Source organism: Scyliorhinus canicula, chromosome 8, assembly GCF_902713615.1.
Source record: "Scyliorhinus canicula chromosome 8, sScyCan1.1, whole genome shotgun sequence".
NCBI lineage: Eukaryota > Metazoa > Chordata > Chondrichthyes > Carcharhiniformes > Scyliorhinidae > Scyliorhinus > Scyliorhinus canicula.
Window position 1 is genome coordinate 144,006,912 of NC_052153.1, and position 17,498 is coordinate 144,024,409.

The following is a 17,498-nucleotide window of genomic DNA, read 5'->3' on the forward strand; positions in this document are numbered from 1 at the left end:
AGAGCTGCCGAGGTGGAGAGAGTTCAGGTAGCTGCAGGTTCCAGACTTTGCGCGAAAGTCTGGAGGGGGTTCCCTAGGTTGCCGGGATACACCCTGCTGGAGCAACTGCTGCTTCCGGATGTGGAAGAGGAGGGAGGAATTGGGAATATATACAAGTGGCTGGCAGAGCAGGGAGGCGGGCAGGTGGTGAAGATCATGGGGAAATGGGAAACCGAGTTGGGTGGAGAAACCAATTGGGGAGTATGGAATGAGGCACTGCGAGGGGTAAAGGGACCTCCTCTTGTGCAAGGATGAGCCTGATACAGTTTAAGGTGGTGCACAGGGGGCATATGACTCGGACGAGAATGAGTGGGTTCTCTCAGGGGGTAGCAAATGAGTGTGAGAGGTGTGGGCGGGGCCAGCGAATCACTCGCATGTTTTGGGGTTGCGAAAAATTGGAAAGATTCTGGGCAGGAGTGTACCGATGCGGTCTTAGCCAGGGTAGTGGAGGAAGATAAGGACCCGGACCCTTTGGTGGCGATATTTATGGTTTCAGAGAAGTCGGAGCGCATGGAAAGAAGGAAGGCCAATGTCTTGGCCTTGACCTCCCTGATTGCACGGCGGCAAATTTTACTGGGTTGGCGGGGATCCACCGGGGATAGTGGTTTGGTTGGGTGACTGTACGACTTCCTACGGTTGGAAAAAATAAAGTATGAGTTAAGGGGCTCTTCAGAGGGGTTTGAGAAAAGGTGGGGGATGTCAGTGACCGTGTTTGAAGAGCTGTTTGTCGTGGGGGAGGGAGGGGGGGGAGGTGAAAAAGGGCAAAAATCTGTACAGACTGTATAGTTGATTGCTGGGAAGTTTATTTCCCGGGGTGGTTATTTGCTGTACCTGTTTTGATCCATGTTTGTAATAAAATACATTTAAAAAAAAACATGTTTCCCATAGGTACAGCCCTCATCAGTGCCCTATGATAGACAGCAGGGGCAGCAAACTTTATTCCAGAGGTGTGAGGCGACATTAGAGTCATGGCATTGTATAATCGTCAGAAATGTGTGCAAAGGTGGCAGTGCTCTTGCGTTCAAATAGAAAGCAAGTCTTCACTGCCGAACTGAAGGAGCCTTGAATCAAGGCCTCCCTGGTGTCCCAAACTCCCTAAAGATTCCTCTTGCTCCTCGTCCTCACTCTGTGCCTGCCCGGGCTCCTCATCAGATCCGTCAGCAGAGTCTTCTTCTGAGACGTGTGGAGCTGCCTCATTATCTTCATCCTCAAGAAGTTTCCCCCCTTGCCAGTTCCATGTTGTGCAGAGTGCAGCAGACCACAACAATGTGACACTTGCTCTGGAGGGTATTGCAGGGCACCCCCAGAACAGTCCAGGCAGCGGAACTTCATCATCAGTAGCTCTATTGTTCTTTCAACCAGCACTCTTGTCGAGGCATGACACTGATTGTACCTCTCTTCTGCCTTTGGGGCAAATTGATGTACAGAGAGATCTGGGAGTTCAGGTCCATTCTAACCTGAAGGTGGCAACGCAGGTCAATAGAGTGGTCAAGAAGGCATACAGCATGCTTGCCTTCATCGGACGGGGTATTGAGTGCAAGAGTCGGCAGGTCATGTTACGGATGTATCGGATTTTGGTTAGGCCACATTTGGAATACTGCGTGCAGTTCTGATCGCCACATCACCAGAAGGATGTGGATGCTTTAGAGAGGATGCAGAAGAGGTTCACCAGGATGTTGCCTGGTATGGAGGGTGCTAGCTATGAAGAAAGGTTGAGTAGATTAGGATTGTTTTCAATGGAAAGACGGAGGTTGAGGGGAGACCTGATTGAGGTCTACAAAATTATGAGAGGTATGGACAGGGTGGATAGCAACAAGCTTTTTCCAAGAGTGGGGGTGTCAATTACAAGGGGTCACGATTTCAAGGTGAGAGGAGAAAAGTTTAAGGGAGATGTGCGTGGAAAGTTTTTTACGTAGAGGGTGGTGGGTGCCTTGAATGCTTTGCCAGCAGAGGTGGTAGAGGCGGGTACGATAGCATCATTTAAGATGCACCTGGACAGATATATGAACGGGTGGGGAACAGAGAGAAGTAGACCTTGGAAAATAGGCAACAGGTTTCGATAAAGGATCTGGATCGGCGCAGGCTGGGAGGGCCGAAGGGCCTGTTCCTGTGCAGTAATTTTCTTTGTTCTTTGTCATAGGGCACCAGAGTAGCGGTATAGAACATAGAACAGTACAGCACAGAACAGGCCCTTCAGCCCTCGATGTTGTGCCGAGCAATGATCACCCTACTGAAGCCAACGTATCCACCCTATACCAGTAACCCCCCCCCAATTAACCTTATTTTTTTTAGGACACCAAGTGCAATTTCGCACGGTCAATCCACCTAACCCGCACATCTTTGGACTGTGGGAGGAAACCGGAGCACCCGGAGGAAACCCACGCACATACGGGGAGGACGTGCAGACTCCGCACAGACAGTGACCCAGCCGGGAACTGAACCTGGGACCCTGGAGCTGTGATGCATTTATGCTAACCACCATGCTACCGTGCTGCCCGAACCACCTTTTCAACAAATACCCTTTGTCGCCCAGAAACCAACCATGCAGCTGAGCTGGAGCCACAAACAGATTTGGTATCTGAGCATATCTCACAATGTATGCATGATGGGAGCTGCCTGGGTACACTGCACAGACTTGAAGCTTAGATGGCCACATGAGTGCAGTCTATGGCACCCTGGATGCGGGGAACCCTGAAATAGCTGCAAGCCTCTGGTTCACTCAGCCTGGCTGGTTTAGCCCATCTGGTAAGGATGAATGTGCAGACCCGTCTGAGCAGAGCATCAGTTCTGAGCTTGACATAGCAATGGGCAGCTGATTGGGACACTCCACACAGAGCCCGCATCCCCCCCCCCCCCCCCTCCCCCCGCCGACCCTTGGAATGACCCAGATCCAAATTGAGAGTTATTGTGGCCTTCAGTATCCATCCATATAGTTGGAGGCGATCTCTGGCCCAATCATGCGGCATAAAAATGTTATGGTGTCCCTAGAGAGGCGGAGCCTCCTGTGACACTGGACTTCAGACATTTTGAGGTAGCTGGATTGCCGCCTGTATACTCTGGCAGCATGATAATGGTGTCTTTTGTAGTGCCATTCACCATGCACCCTGTACCCCCTGTGCCTGTGCTTCTCCACTCAAAGGCCTCTCTGTGTAACGCAGTTTGCAAACACCTGGCCTCCTTTCCCTTTGACCCCTGCTGAAATGCAGATGTCATTGCCCTATGTACTGAAGGCGGCAATGGGTAGTAATTCTCCAACAGAATTGACAAAACAAAAGTGTTCTCAGAGCAAGGCTAACAAACCAAATACATCAAGAAACCAGGGGAAAGGTCTGAAATCTCAAGAGTTTGCAACAGCAAACTCACCCGAACTCTGAACAACTCACACAGCCAATGCTCTAACCCCCTTCTGTCCCGCCCTTGGATGCGAAAAATGAAAAAAATGGGATGACCACTTGCCCGTGTTGCCCGTGCGCCACCCAAGAAGTCACACGGGCAACATAAAAATCCAAACAGTAGCTCTTTCAATTGCATTAACTGGCTGATTAATTGTCGGCAGACACATCACCGATTCCCGCTTTGCCCACCGACCAAAATATTGTGCAAGTGTGCGATGGTGTCGGGACATGCGTCCGACATGTGCCCAGCATCTTCCCGTGTGATTTTATGTCCTTCCAGGTCAGAAGCACCCGAAAATAATGCATACAATTCCAGCCATGAATTAAAACTGGCAAGTTGAGAGGGTTCTATCTAAGTCATTATTATGCAAATCATTGTATTACCGTGGCTGATGACGTCATATTGTTCATTATATGGCTGACCAATAATTATTCCATCACTGTATAGCATGGAGACCTGATTCCTCCACTGGTTATGACTAGAGCGTTACCCCCAAGCTCTCTGCTTCTCTCCAGTGTTCTATGCGCTCTTCTGCAAGGAATGAAAGAAGAAAGCTGTGAATGAGCTGTGGAATACTTTGAGAGAATGGTAGTGCAGTACTTGTGGACAATCATTGTGAGAGCTGGGTATGACATTGCAATGTAATGAGGGTCTGGGTCAGTGCTGCCTGGTCAAATGCGTATTTGCAAAGAGAGAAAGGGATGATATCAACAGCAAGGTTTGCTGGCCTGAGGAGTGATGAGCAGGAAAAGGCTCGGGAAGTGAGAATATTTGAATGTGCCATGCCACTCACTTTTCCTGCCCAGATCAAGTCATTAAACCTCTTTTGTACTTTATCCGAGAGAGAAACACCACACCTCTGTTGACCTCATCTGCCACTTAGAGCCACGCCTGCTTGCGCTTTGTGGCTCCCTTCCTCTCTCCGTCCATGGAGAACAAAACTTCCCTTACAGTCCGCACCATGATGCCCATGGATGAACCACGGTGCTGTCTTTCTTTGCACTTTGACCCTGCTACCTATCGAGTTGATAGCTCTATTTTGACAGTTGGAGAATGTTTCCATTCTGACCATGGCAGAATTCAAATCCTGGAGCTGAAACAGATTGCAGTAGGCTGACAGCATTCCCCATCCATTCTATTGGTCAGGAAACCCAGAAGGCAGAAGTAAAGCTGAATCAAGGCTGAATTAAAAAGCTACTGACAGGCACAATGCTGATCCTTCCAGGTCCCCCAGTCCACTGCTGGCTTCCCCCAGTCCTTGCAGGTCAGATTGCTAAACCCAGCTCCGTTGTTTGAGATTTCAAAACAAATTGGCACAGAAAAAAATCAAGCTGATATTGTCATCATTTCACAAATTTCCAAGTTAAAACATTGTGACTCTATTGACCCACCTAACAATTGACCATTTTGCCTGTGCTGAGATTAATATACGTTGGCCAATGAAATAAATCATTGACAGAGACAATGGTTTAACTTTACCTGTGATAGCTTTTATCTCATCTGATAACCACTTATCTGAAGTGGCCCTTGTGCTTTTTAAAGACCCCAGGGAACTCCGCGCTGACAATTCATATTCCAAATAAATTAATTTTGAAACATTTTGCACAGGTTCACATTCATCATACATCTCAAACATTTGAGGCCATTTTAAACATTTCACACCGAGTTAAAACACCATTCCCCAATGGAACTCAATTTTAATGATGATTGCATGTTTATTGAAATTGCTGGTGTTTTTCCCGCTAATTTCCCTGAGCACTTTTCCATTGAGAATGGTCCTGATTTTGGATTTCACCATTTTTCTGATTGCTGAACGGAGCACAACACTCACACAACACTTGGTGAAAGTTTCATTACTTGAAACCAAAGGGAAAATGTCGGAAAATCTCAACAGGTCTGGCAGCATCTGGAGGGAGAGAAAAGAGTTAACGTTTCGAGTCCAGCCAAGCCTTTGTCAAAGCCCAGCTGGTTCATCTGGACTCGAAACATTAGCTTTTTTCTCCCCCCGCAGATGCTGCCAGACCTGCTGAGATTTTCCAGCATTTCCTCTTTGGTTTCAAATTCCAGTATCCGCGGTAATTTGCTTTTATCCTATGTTAATTACTTGAATATTGACTAGTGTAAAGGGCAGCGAGAGGGGCAAGAGTTCCTAGAGTGTGTACAGGAATACTTTCTACAGCAGCATGTTTCCAGTCCAATTAGGAAGGACTGTTGGAACCGATGGTTCTTGGGAATGAAGTGGATCAAATGTCAATTGGTAAACATTTCAGGGAAAGTGATTATTGCATCATAAGGTTTAGGCTGACTATAGAAAAAGACAAAAAAAGCTAAGAATAACTAACCTGGGGAAAGCCAACTCCAGTGGGGCAAAAATGAACATGGCCTAATAAATTGGAGTTCGAAATTGGCAAGGTAAACAGTAACTGGGCTATCTTAAAAGAGAAGGCAGTTTGGGCACAGTCACGGTACACTTCCTTGAAAGGGTAAGTTAGGGCATTCAAATCCAGAGTTCCCTGGGAGACAAAAGAGTTAGCGATTGGGATAAAGAAGAATGTCAGGTAAAAATACAATGGAGAACGAGGGTGAATATAGAAGGGTCAGAGTGGTAATAAAGTAGGCTCAAGGTGAAAGGATGATCGGATTGATTAAGGACCAAAAATAAGCGGCTGGATTCTCCGCCCACCGCACCACATTTCTGTTTCAGCACGCTGGCGGGATGTTCCATTATGCCGGTTGGTCAATGGGTTTCCCATTGTGGGGCAGCCCCACACCATCGGGAAACCCACGGGCTGCCGGCAAAACAGAGCATCCCGCCGGCGGAGAATCCAGCTGAGGATTTATACTTGGAGGCTGAGGGCATAGCTGAGGTACTAAATGAATACTTTGCATCTGCCTTTTTCCAAGGCAAAGGATGCTATCCAGGCCATGGTGAAAGAGCAGATAATTCAGACATGAGAAGGATTTAAAATTGAGAAGGAGCAGGTATTGGATAGGCTGTCTGTACTTAAAGCTGATAAGGCACCAGGGCTGGATGTGATGCATTCAAGGATACTCAGTGAAGTGGAAGTAAAAATTGTGGAGGCATTGGTCAGAATTTTTACAGCTTCTTGGTACCAGAGGACTGGAGAATTAAAAATGGTACACCCTTGTTCAAAGAAAGGCATAAAAAAAAGCCCAGTAACTACAGCCTGTCAGTTTAACTTCAGTGGTGGAGAAACTTCTAGAAACAACAATTCATGATAAAATTAATGGTCACATAGCCAAATGCAGGTTAACTAAAAATTGTTTCTAACAAACTTGCCGGACTTTTATTTGAAGAGAGCATTGATGTGGGCAATGCAGTTGATGTGGTGTGCATTGACTTGCAAAAGGCCTTCGATATAATGCTGCACAACAGACTTGTGAGCAAAGTTGTAGCTCACAGAATAAAAGGGACAGTAGCAACATGGATACAGAATCGCTGAGGATCGGGAAACAGTGAGTAGTGGTTAATTGGCAGTGTTCCGGTTGGAGGAAGGTTTGAAGTGAAGTTCCCCAGAGACCAGTGTTGGGGCCCTTGCCTTTCCTGACAGATCGTAATGACTTGGACTTTGGTGTACAGAGCACAATTTCAAAATTTGCAGATGATAGAAAATTTGGGAGTATTGTGAATTGTGAGGGGATAGTGTTGAACCTCAAATGGGGTTCAACAAGTCAGTCGAATCTGCAGAAAGGGGTAGATAAAGTCCAATGTGGAGTGATTAATATTGGTAGGAAGAAAATGGAGCGAGAATATAAAATAAAGGGTACAACTTTAAAGAGGGTGCAGCAGCAGAGGGAACTGGTTGCATATGTGCATAAGCCATTTAAGGTGGCAGGACAGTTAGAGAGAGCAGTTAATAAAGCATACAGTCTCCTCGGTTCAATTAATAGGGGCATAGGGACAAGAGAAGGGATGTTACATTGAACTTGTGAGTCCGGCCTCAGCTGGAATAATACATACCGTTCTGGGTGCAACACTTTCGGAAAGATGTGAATGCATTGGATAGAGCGCAGGAAAGATTCTCAGGATTTGAACAGGGATGAGGAATTCAAATATGAAGATAGATTGGAGAAGTTAATACTAGTTTCCTTGGAGATAAGAAGGCTGAGGGGAATTATTTGGTGTTCAAAATCATGATGGGTTTGGCCAAAGAAGATAGAGAGTAATTGCTCCCACTTGTGAGAGGGTCGAGAACGAGAGGGCACGGATTTAAAGCAATTGGCAAAAGTAGCTAAAGCGATATGAGAGAAAGTTTCTCTCACAGCGAGTAGTTAAGGTTTGGAATGCACTGCCTGAGAGTGTGGTGGGGCTGGTTCAGTTGAAGCATTAAAAGCGAATTGGACTGTTAGCTGAAAATGAAGAATGTGCAGGGTTATGGGGAGGAAGGCAGGAAAATGGAACTAATCAATTACTCATCCGGAGAGACAGTGCAGCCAAGATGGGCTGAGTGGACTTCTTCTGCACCGTAACAATTCAGTGAGTTGGTGTTTTAATTTGTTGTACAAAATAAAGTATCGTTGGCCCTAATTCTTCCAGAAGAAAGCAATGCGGGCAACATTTGTTGAATAGAAATAATGTGCTTGTTACTTATTGACTTTTAACATAATTATTGTTGGCCTGTTTGGTTTGCAGTTATGTTAAACAAATGGGCAGATAATATAGCTAATCAAAGCCCTTGTTTGCTTTAAGGAGCAACAAAGTTTAAAGTGTAACCATGGTGAGCCAGAAGGTCACTGATCAATTCTATTATGGTCAAATCTGTGTGCATGTGAGTAATACTCTGCTAGACTTCAAATAAATCGACTTCCAGTGCACCTGATCATCACCATCAGGTCTTCTTGATGAGATGTGATGGTGAAGCTGAGAAAGGAAGCTCTTGGATAAAGTACTTCCTGCAGCAGAGACGAGTCAAGACCTTTGAAGTTTCTTTCAGATTTCCTTTTGATCTTACAAAGGTTCTCATATGCCTCGCATGAAAGCAAGTAACCTTCACTTGAAGAAACCAAAACAAATGAAGTGTTCAGTGAATGCCACAACATGTTACCAGTTTTGTGACAAAAAGAGCTTTGTGCAGAGGTTTATAAAAAAAAGTCCCACAGCCATTTCAAAGGACATTCAAACCTGACATTTCAGTCGTCCTTTTCCATTTTTTTGTTGTTTTTCTTATTCATTAATCTACAGATAGAAAAATAGAAATGCCCAAAATGTAACAGTTGTACAATTGCACCAAGACCACAAAGAGTTTCCAACAAGAATTTCTTATCCATCACTGTGTCAACACTTGTCATGAAGAGAGTAAATGAAAACATAACATCGGTCTGAAAATGGCAGTTTATAATATTCGGCAGCAGCTTGGGGAAATTCATTTTGTGGAGAATTTGCTCCTTCCCCGCCACCCCTCCCCCAACCACCCTCCTGGCCACCCCCTCTCCTCCAATTCTCTTGACTGAATTTCATTCCCTAATAATGATACAGCAGGAACAGAAACCCATGATGTCAGCACAGCTGACCTTTCTACTCAAAACATCTGTATCACAACTGTGCTTGAAGAAGAGATTTAGGGGAATAGTTTGAAACATGGGAATAAGGAAGGCTGAGACATACCATTTAGTTTACATATAGATCCCTTTTGTAGTATTTAGGATTAAGTGGGGATTGTGATTAATAATGTTGTCTTTGAAATGTCTAAATGTGTGGGAGAGCATACTTGGCTTCTATTGCACTCAATACTTCTTTCAAGATTGTAGGGTAAGTTTTCAACTGTGTGAAGCTGTCATTGAGGATTTGCCACCCATATTTGAACTGAGAAGACTCCAAACCAAAAAGCTGATCAACAAAAGCTGCTGTTTATGCAGGCAAGTTGAGAATATACTTCTGATTCTCTTTCCAACAAGGGCTATTATCTTCAATTCGGGGTGGAACGGTGGCGCAGTGGTTAACACTGCTGTCCCACGGCGCTGAGGACGCAGGTTCGATCCCAGCCCCGGGCCATTGTCAGTGTGGAGTTTGCATATTTTCCCCGAGTCACATGGGTCTTGCCCCACAACCCAAAGATGTGCAGGGTTAGTGGATTGGCCATGCTAAATTTCTTCTTAATTGGAAAAAAAATTATCTTCGATGTTGGGGACTACTATCATATAGCTTTAGAAATAAGAACAACTTAAAATTATATTGACAGAAAACCTGCGTCAGTTGAAATATTTATAAGTCTACAGAATATTGCTCATTTTAACAAATTGATTAATTTACAGTTACAATTTGCACAATAATATTTTAAGAACCATTGTTTTCTATATATAGATCGCAACCTTGGCATCTCCATTTTTGATAAATTGAGGTCCAAGCCTCAATAGTGGGTCTCGGGCTTGATTTAAATGGATCTGGTAAGAAGTCTTACAACACCAGGTTAAAGTCCAACAGGTTTGTTTGGAATCACTAGCTTTCGAAGCATAGCTCTTTAACCTGGTGTTGTACGACTTCTTACTGTGCTCACCCCAGTCCAACACCGGCATCTCCACATCATAAATGGATCTGGCAAGAGGCTTGCACTCTTTTAAAACGGAGTGAGGAGCAACACTCCTGTTCCTTCCCACTCCACATTTTGGTTAGTATAAGGGCCTTTCTGCTGGTTAGCACCACATTGTGATGTGCAAGTTTAGCATCTGACGAGTGGAGCAGTAGATTGTTTGAAAAATGGGCCCTGCAAGATGCTCAGGACCCCAATTTAAATAAATTATTGTGCATTTAAAATGTTGCTGACAAGCATTTGCTGGAAATGTGCTTGTGCTTTTTTGTCCACCTAACTGGGGCACAGTGTACGCCTTTAGTGACAGATAAATAGATGTTGTATTTATAAGCCAAGATCTTTGTCAATTTAATTTTGCTGGAGGGCAAAGATTTAACAGCTGCATTCTATTTTAATATATTAATGTCACAAGAAATTGTAAGAATGTTGTATTTAGACATGATTCACATAGTGTATCATACAAATGAGCAAAGACTTGCCAAGCAGTCTTTCACAAAGATCTTGCCCCTTTTAAAACATAAAACACAGTTTATAATAAACAAAAACACAAGGTAACGCATGTTCAAAATTGACTTTAATCACTTCCAACAAAAACACCTTTTAAAATGTGAATATCAGTTGAATGCACCTACGGACAGATTAAGAAGTATGTTTGCATGGATTTTAAATGTTAAAAATAAAATTTGATAAGTTCTATCCATAATATAATGTCAATCAGAAGATATTAGTCATGTTATTTTCATCAATTTTGCCGTTAACTTGCAGATAATAATTTATAATAAATATGCCTATGGTCTAATTGTTAAAATGTGAAGGTTTATAACCTAAAATCTATTCAATTGCATATTTTATCTGCTGTTCAAATAAAGAATTATTTAACATTCATAGGTAGTGACATTACTGTTTGTTTTGTTAATTCTTGGTAGTTTTTTTACATACAAGCATTCCCACATGGCCAATTTCAATCCTTTTGCCCAGAGGGAATATACAAGTGGTGAAAGGACTTTTTATTTCTCCTTGTCAAACTATGTTCATAAAAATAATAATTAGGTTTTAAGTAAAAATGTACCTTGCAAATTTGAACTATGTTTTCAACAAGAAACAAAGTCTATATCATAGGTGGTGTGACATAAATAGATTCAGGACTAAGGGCAGGGAAGAGAAAATTGGAATCACAACTTCACACAACACAGAAAGAGGCCATTTTGGTAACAGTGCACATGCCAGTTATCTAAAGTATCTACTTAGCCCCAATTTCCTGCGCTTCCCCTTAACATTTAAACTTCTACTTTTCAATGTTTATCCACTTCCCTTTCAAAAAAATGGTCAGAGATTCTGCTTCAACCATTGTTTCTAATTGAAAGTTACACATCCTCACAGTCCTCTGTTATTAAAAAAAATTTCTGAACTTCCTTTGTTCTTTTCATGAGTTTTCAAATTTGTGCCCTCTAGTTATTAAGATAGGGTATCAAAGAGTCATCTTATGATTCTTCAAGAAAGTAAGCTGAAATTGATATTTGGAATGCTACAGCTAGTGTAAGTCAAAAGATATTGGAACGGCTTTAGTGAGGCATCCTCACAGCTGGATGTCGTGTGAGGCCAGATTGAAAAGTTGCTTGAATTTTTTAATTTGGCAGCATACAGATAAGGATATCATTCAGGTGGGGAAAAAACTCCACAATTGAGATGAATAAGTATTAAATTTAAAGAAAAATATTTGGATCAGTGCCAATGGCACTGCTTCTTCCAATCAATGGTATTAATGTTCTTGCACAAAAGGGTTGGTTCTCCATATGGACTGGGCCATAAACTGGAATAAAGATTGTACAGAATGTGGCCAGAGAGGTGATAGGAAGAAACCAATCCTCGAGTGCATAACCCAAGACATTAAGTAATTGTAAAAGAGCGCAAGCCTGTGTGGACAGAATAGCCGAACTATATTTGCCACTCAAATTACACTGGGGTGAGAAAATCTTGGAGACAGCGATGTTCAAACTTAATTGAATGTTTCTGTTAGGTGTACACCAACAGGTTGAATCTGCTGGATCAGTGTCTGAAATGTTTTGTTCCATTACTCACTTCGATACATGATATGGAGATGCCGGCGTTGGACTGGGGTGAGCACAGTAAGAAGTCTTACAACACCAGGTTAAAGTTCAACATGTTTGTTACAAACACTAGCTTTCTGAGGAAGAAGCAGTACTCAGAAAGCTACTAGTGCTTGTAACAAATATGTTGGACTTTAACCTGGTGTTGTAAGACTTCTTACTGTGCTCACTTCAGTAGTTATAGAATCACAGTTATGATGAAGAATAAGTTGGAGAAATATGGGGCGGAATTCTCCGACCCCCGGCGCAATTCTCCGCAATGCGTGGCGCTGGTCGGGGTATGTGTCGACTCTCCGGGCCGGATGGGCCGAGCGGCCATCAACAAAAAGCCAAGTCCCGCCTGAGCCATTCTAACATCCTCTGAGCTGGCGGGACCTCGGCGTTGAAGGGTCCGGGTGCGGCCTGTGGTGGCGGGGGGGGGGGGGGGGGGGGGGGTCCAACCCCGGGAGGGGGGCCTCCGTAGTGGCCTGGCCGCGATCGGGGCCCACCAATCAGCGGGCCGGCCTATCTGCCCCCTCCAGCCTCCTTTCCTCCGCGTTGGCTCCTGTGGCCCTGCGCTATTTGGAGCGGGGCAGCCGCGGGAAAGAAGGCCACTGCGCATGCGCTAGTTGGCGCCGGCTTAACTGCGCATGTGCAGATCCCGCGGCGCCAGGTTAGAACATAGAACATAGAAAAATACAGCACAGAACAGGCCCTTTGGCCCATGATGCTGTGCCAAACTTTTGTTCTAGATTAAGAACAAATTAATCAACACCCCATCATTCTACCGTAATCCATGTACCTATCCAATAGCCGCTTGAAGGTCCCTAATGTTTCTGACTCAACTACGTCCACAGGCAGTGCATTCCATGCCCCCACTACTCTCTGGGTAAAGAACCTACCTCTGACAGCCCCCCTATATCTTCTACCATTCACCTTAAATTTATGTCCCTTTGTAATTTTTTGTTCCACCTTGGAAAAATGTCTCTGATTGTCTACTCAATCTATTCCCCTGATCATCTTATAAACCTCTATCAAGTCGCCCCTCATCCTTCTCCGTTCTAATGAGAAAAGACTTAGCACCTTCAACCTTTCCTCATAAGACCTATGCTCCACCGCCATCCTAGCCCCCCGTGTGCCGCAGAATGGGGTCCCGGAACGGGCGCAGACGCCGGAGTAAAACACTCCCGTTTTTACTCCGGCGTCGGCACTTAGCCGCCCGTTGGGAGAATCCTGCCCATGCTGTTCTAGTCAAATGAACTAAGAATTTGAACTGGTACAGCACGATCTGTTCTCGGACTAGAACTTAATTTTTTTGAATACTAAGTCTTGTGTGTAAATTGTCATTCCCCATATTTACATGGGAACATCACATGTTTCATGCACCATCGCAAAACGGTAGCACAGTGGTTTGCATAGTTGCTTCACAACTCCAGGGTCCCAGGTTAAATTCCGGCTTGGGTCACTGCTGTCTGTGCAGAGTCTGCACGCTCTCCCTGTGTCTGCGTGGTTTTCCTCCGGGTGCTCCAGTTTCCTCCCACAATCCAAAGATATGCAAGTTAGGTGGATTGGCCATTATAAATTGCCCTTAGTGTCCAAAACAATAGGTTGGGTGGGGTACTGCGGGGATATGGTGGAGGTGTGGGCTTAAGTGGGGTGCTCTTTCCAAGGACCGTTGCAGACTCGATGGGCCAAATGGCCTCCTTCTGCACTATGAAATCTATGAACTTGCAATTCAGCTACTTTTTTGGTATGAAAAAACTCACATATTCAATAGTTTTCTGTTGCTCCTGCTAATTAATTATTTTTTCCAAAAATCAACCAGGGAGAATTTACCCAGCTATCATTTTTATTTGTGACTTTAAAAAAAAGTTTAATAACTTGGCATAGTGGTCAGCACTGCTGCCTCACAGCACCAGGGGCCGGATTCAATTCCAGCCTTGAGTGACTGTCTGTGTGGAGTTTGCACTTTCTCCCCGTGTCTGCATGGGTTTCCTTCGGGTGCTCTGGTTTCCTCCCACAGTCCAAAGATGTATAGGTTAAGTGGATTGGCCATGCTAAATTGCTCCTTAGTGCCCAGGAATGTGCAAGTTAGGTTTGGAGTCACATGTCAGCCAGACCAGATGGCAGATTTCATTCCCGAAAGGATGTTAGTTAACGAAGATGGCTTTTTACAACAATTGGTGATGGTGTATGGTGGGAATTGAACCAATGCCCATTGAGCATTAGCTTTGGCCTCTAGATTACTGGTCCATTGGCATTAGGACTACACCACCACCTCCTCATAATGTTAGGATGAAACAATATGGTTGAGGTGGGAATGATTGGCTGCAGGTCAAATGCAGAGATTTGATCAAAATCTTTTACCTCAGCACTGCAGGCATATGCCAGAAGCACTTACCTGGAAGTTCATCACAGCCCATGGTTTTCCGACTATTCATCCTAACTCTGAGGTGCAGAATTTCTTGATATGCCATTAACATTGGAAAGGAAAATCTGGACCGAGAACATAATTGAATGGGGCATAAGTGTCTTTTTTAATTTCTTAAATACAGTGATGAGTTAACAACGAATCATACAATTTTTGTAATGCATACGTGCCTCGGTATTATTTTACTGACAGAATGTAACGGTCTTACTTTTCCCCCGCTAGTGAGGAAAATACATTTTCCGTCTGGTACAGGCAAAACATTTACTTTTCCCCAACCATAGGTATTACATTCACTTCCACCCTTTCCACTCCATTCAGTTCCCCTCAGAGCTACTTGACAGCATGTTTGCAGGAGAGGTTGGCTGGCAAACCTTAAAGTTGGGAGTAATTGTTAACAGGACAACCTTCATTTACCTCAAGCAGACCTTTTGATGAACATGCAGATGGGGACCACTTTGATCTTTCCTGTATTATTAAAAACTTGTCTCCATGATAAGTTTAGCAATGGACAGACATCTCTGTTGCAACAAAAATCTCGAAAGTACCATTTTCAATTTTTTTAAATCTAAAGCAGTAAGTGTTAAATGTGTCAGTGAAGTAAGGTATATTTTTATTGGCATTCTTTCCATTAAAAATTGTTACTACTGATATGGTTTTTCCATATTTTGTTTAAGTAATTTAAATTTCTCTCTCATGTGCAGCGGACATGATATTTTTGATAGAAGTGGCAAAGAAATTCAATCCAACAATATTTCAAGCAAAATTAGCTTCCGGATTGTTCTGTAAAATTGTAGCATGATGTAAACTTTGAATAGCAACTGCTAACGTTAAATAAAGTCTAGCAATGTTCTTTCAGATGTTTTTGCCTTGCTAAGTATGTTGAGAAATGGCCTGATATTAAAATTACTAAATTACCATTTAATAATAGAGGAAGACTGAGGGAGCAGTTAAATGAAGTGCACATGATGCTTGAATAAACAGCAAAGACAGTGAAAGTTAAAAAAACGCGTCTGGAGAACCTGTGGTCCTTGGAAACTCGATGTTTTGGCCTTTTATGTTCATACAGACAGTTTTGTGTCTTCTTATGTTTGAATACACATCAATATTTGGAACTAGATGTCAAAGAAGAGAACAATCCCACCATCAATATTTTATTAAGGTCTGAAAACTGAACCCACACTTCGGTAATTGAAGTCCTTTGTTAAGATACTTTGTATAAAAGGTAGATGTGTGAGAATTACCTTCAGGCATATTTTTAATGTCAAAAAGTGCTTTTTAAATTTTAAGGCAACTGCTTTAAAAAGTCCACTGAGATTAAACAAAGATAAAATACACAACAGAAGTGCTGAGCTTTACTGGCACCACATCACAGCAGTGTTTGACAATCCAGTGAGGCCCTGTGTACATAGGATACATGATGGGCAGCAGAAGTTTACAAGAAAACAAACCACTAATAATAAGCCCACACGCATCTGATATATTCTTTCATTTATGGTGGTCCTTTTTGCTCAGGAATAAAACAAATTCAAAACAATAGCAGCTCTGAAGGAAAGAGGTGTGGCAGTTCAAAACTATTCACAAAAAAAACTATGCGGCTTAAATCTACAGTGAAGCCTCCACTTCTCCAGTCATCTACATCTCCATTACTTTGGTTGGAGTTGATTGGGACTGAAAATGTCATCAACATAGTCCTGTTTTAGGCAAATTTAGCAGAGTGTTTCTTGGCACCTGAGTGCTGAGACAGGTCTCTTTTTTTGGCTTCGGCAAGGAATACCCCACCGAGACAGCACTTACCTTCATTTCCTGCATGGGAGCTCAGCTCGTCAGTGCAGGAAGAGATTGGGACGCCATTTTTAAATACCGCGCCAATCTCTCCGATCTCTGATCCCCCCCCCCCCGGACACCCCACCGTGACCTCTAGAACCCCCGCCCCAATTTACCTGCTGGGGAATCCTCGAGCCGCCACTCACAAGGACAGCGCATCGCCAGGCCTGATCCCTGGCAGTGCCAACCTGGCATCCAGGCACTGCTAGCTTGGCACCCTGGTGGTGCCCCTACCAGCCTATCAGTAGCAGCATGGCACCCTGGACATGCCAGTGTGGCACTGCCAGGGTGCCCAGGTGGCAGTGGCAAAGTGCCAGGCCGGGAGTGCCAAGATGCCTGTGTGCCATCGGGAGTGCCGGTGAAATATGGAAATCTGGATCCCACCCAGTGAAGGCAAGATCCAGATCGCAATGCTTCATGAGATCTCATTAGATCTTGCGAGGCATCCCAAGTGTTGCAAATCTCGTGAGAGGCCTCTCGCGCGACTTACCAGCCTTGTCGCACGTTGAGTCGGATGTGACGAGGCTGTTCGATCAGGCCCGTGACATATTTTAATGAAACCAAATTGCATTTGATAATAACCTTTAAGTACAGGTACAATAGCACTGTTGCCTCACGACGCCGAGGTCCCAGGTTCGATCCCGGCTCTGGGTCACTGTCCGTGTGGAGTTTGCACGTTCTCCCCGTGTTTGCGTGGGTTTCGCCCCCACAACCCAAAGATGTGCAGGCTAGGTGAATTGGCCACGCTAAATTGCCCCTTAATTGCAAAAAATGAATTGGGTACTCTAAAAAAATTTTTAAAGTACAGGTACAAGCCAATCATAAATGAGAAGATATGTGTTCTTTATAAATTAAGAACACCAGGGGCCAAGTATTCACCTCCCAATGGAGGTGTAAAGCCTGTTGCGAAATGCTGAACACAGTTTTTTTTGCTGGAAAGCAATTTTCCTTTGCCTTCCCATTGCCACACCATTTTTGTGTTGCCTTCTTGTAGGTCAAGAGGGACTTGAGTGTAAAAAGCACACACACCTCTTCCGAGATTGGGAACCCGCTTATGAGGACCACAGGAAAATTCTGTTTCCTCCTGCACACTGTTTTCATATTCTGGTGTGCATTTGGGAAACCATTAATAAAATGCACCACCTTAGAATGTTTATGACCCCGGGGGAATAC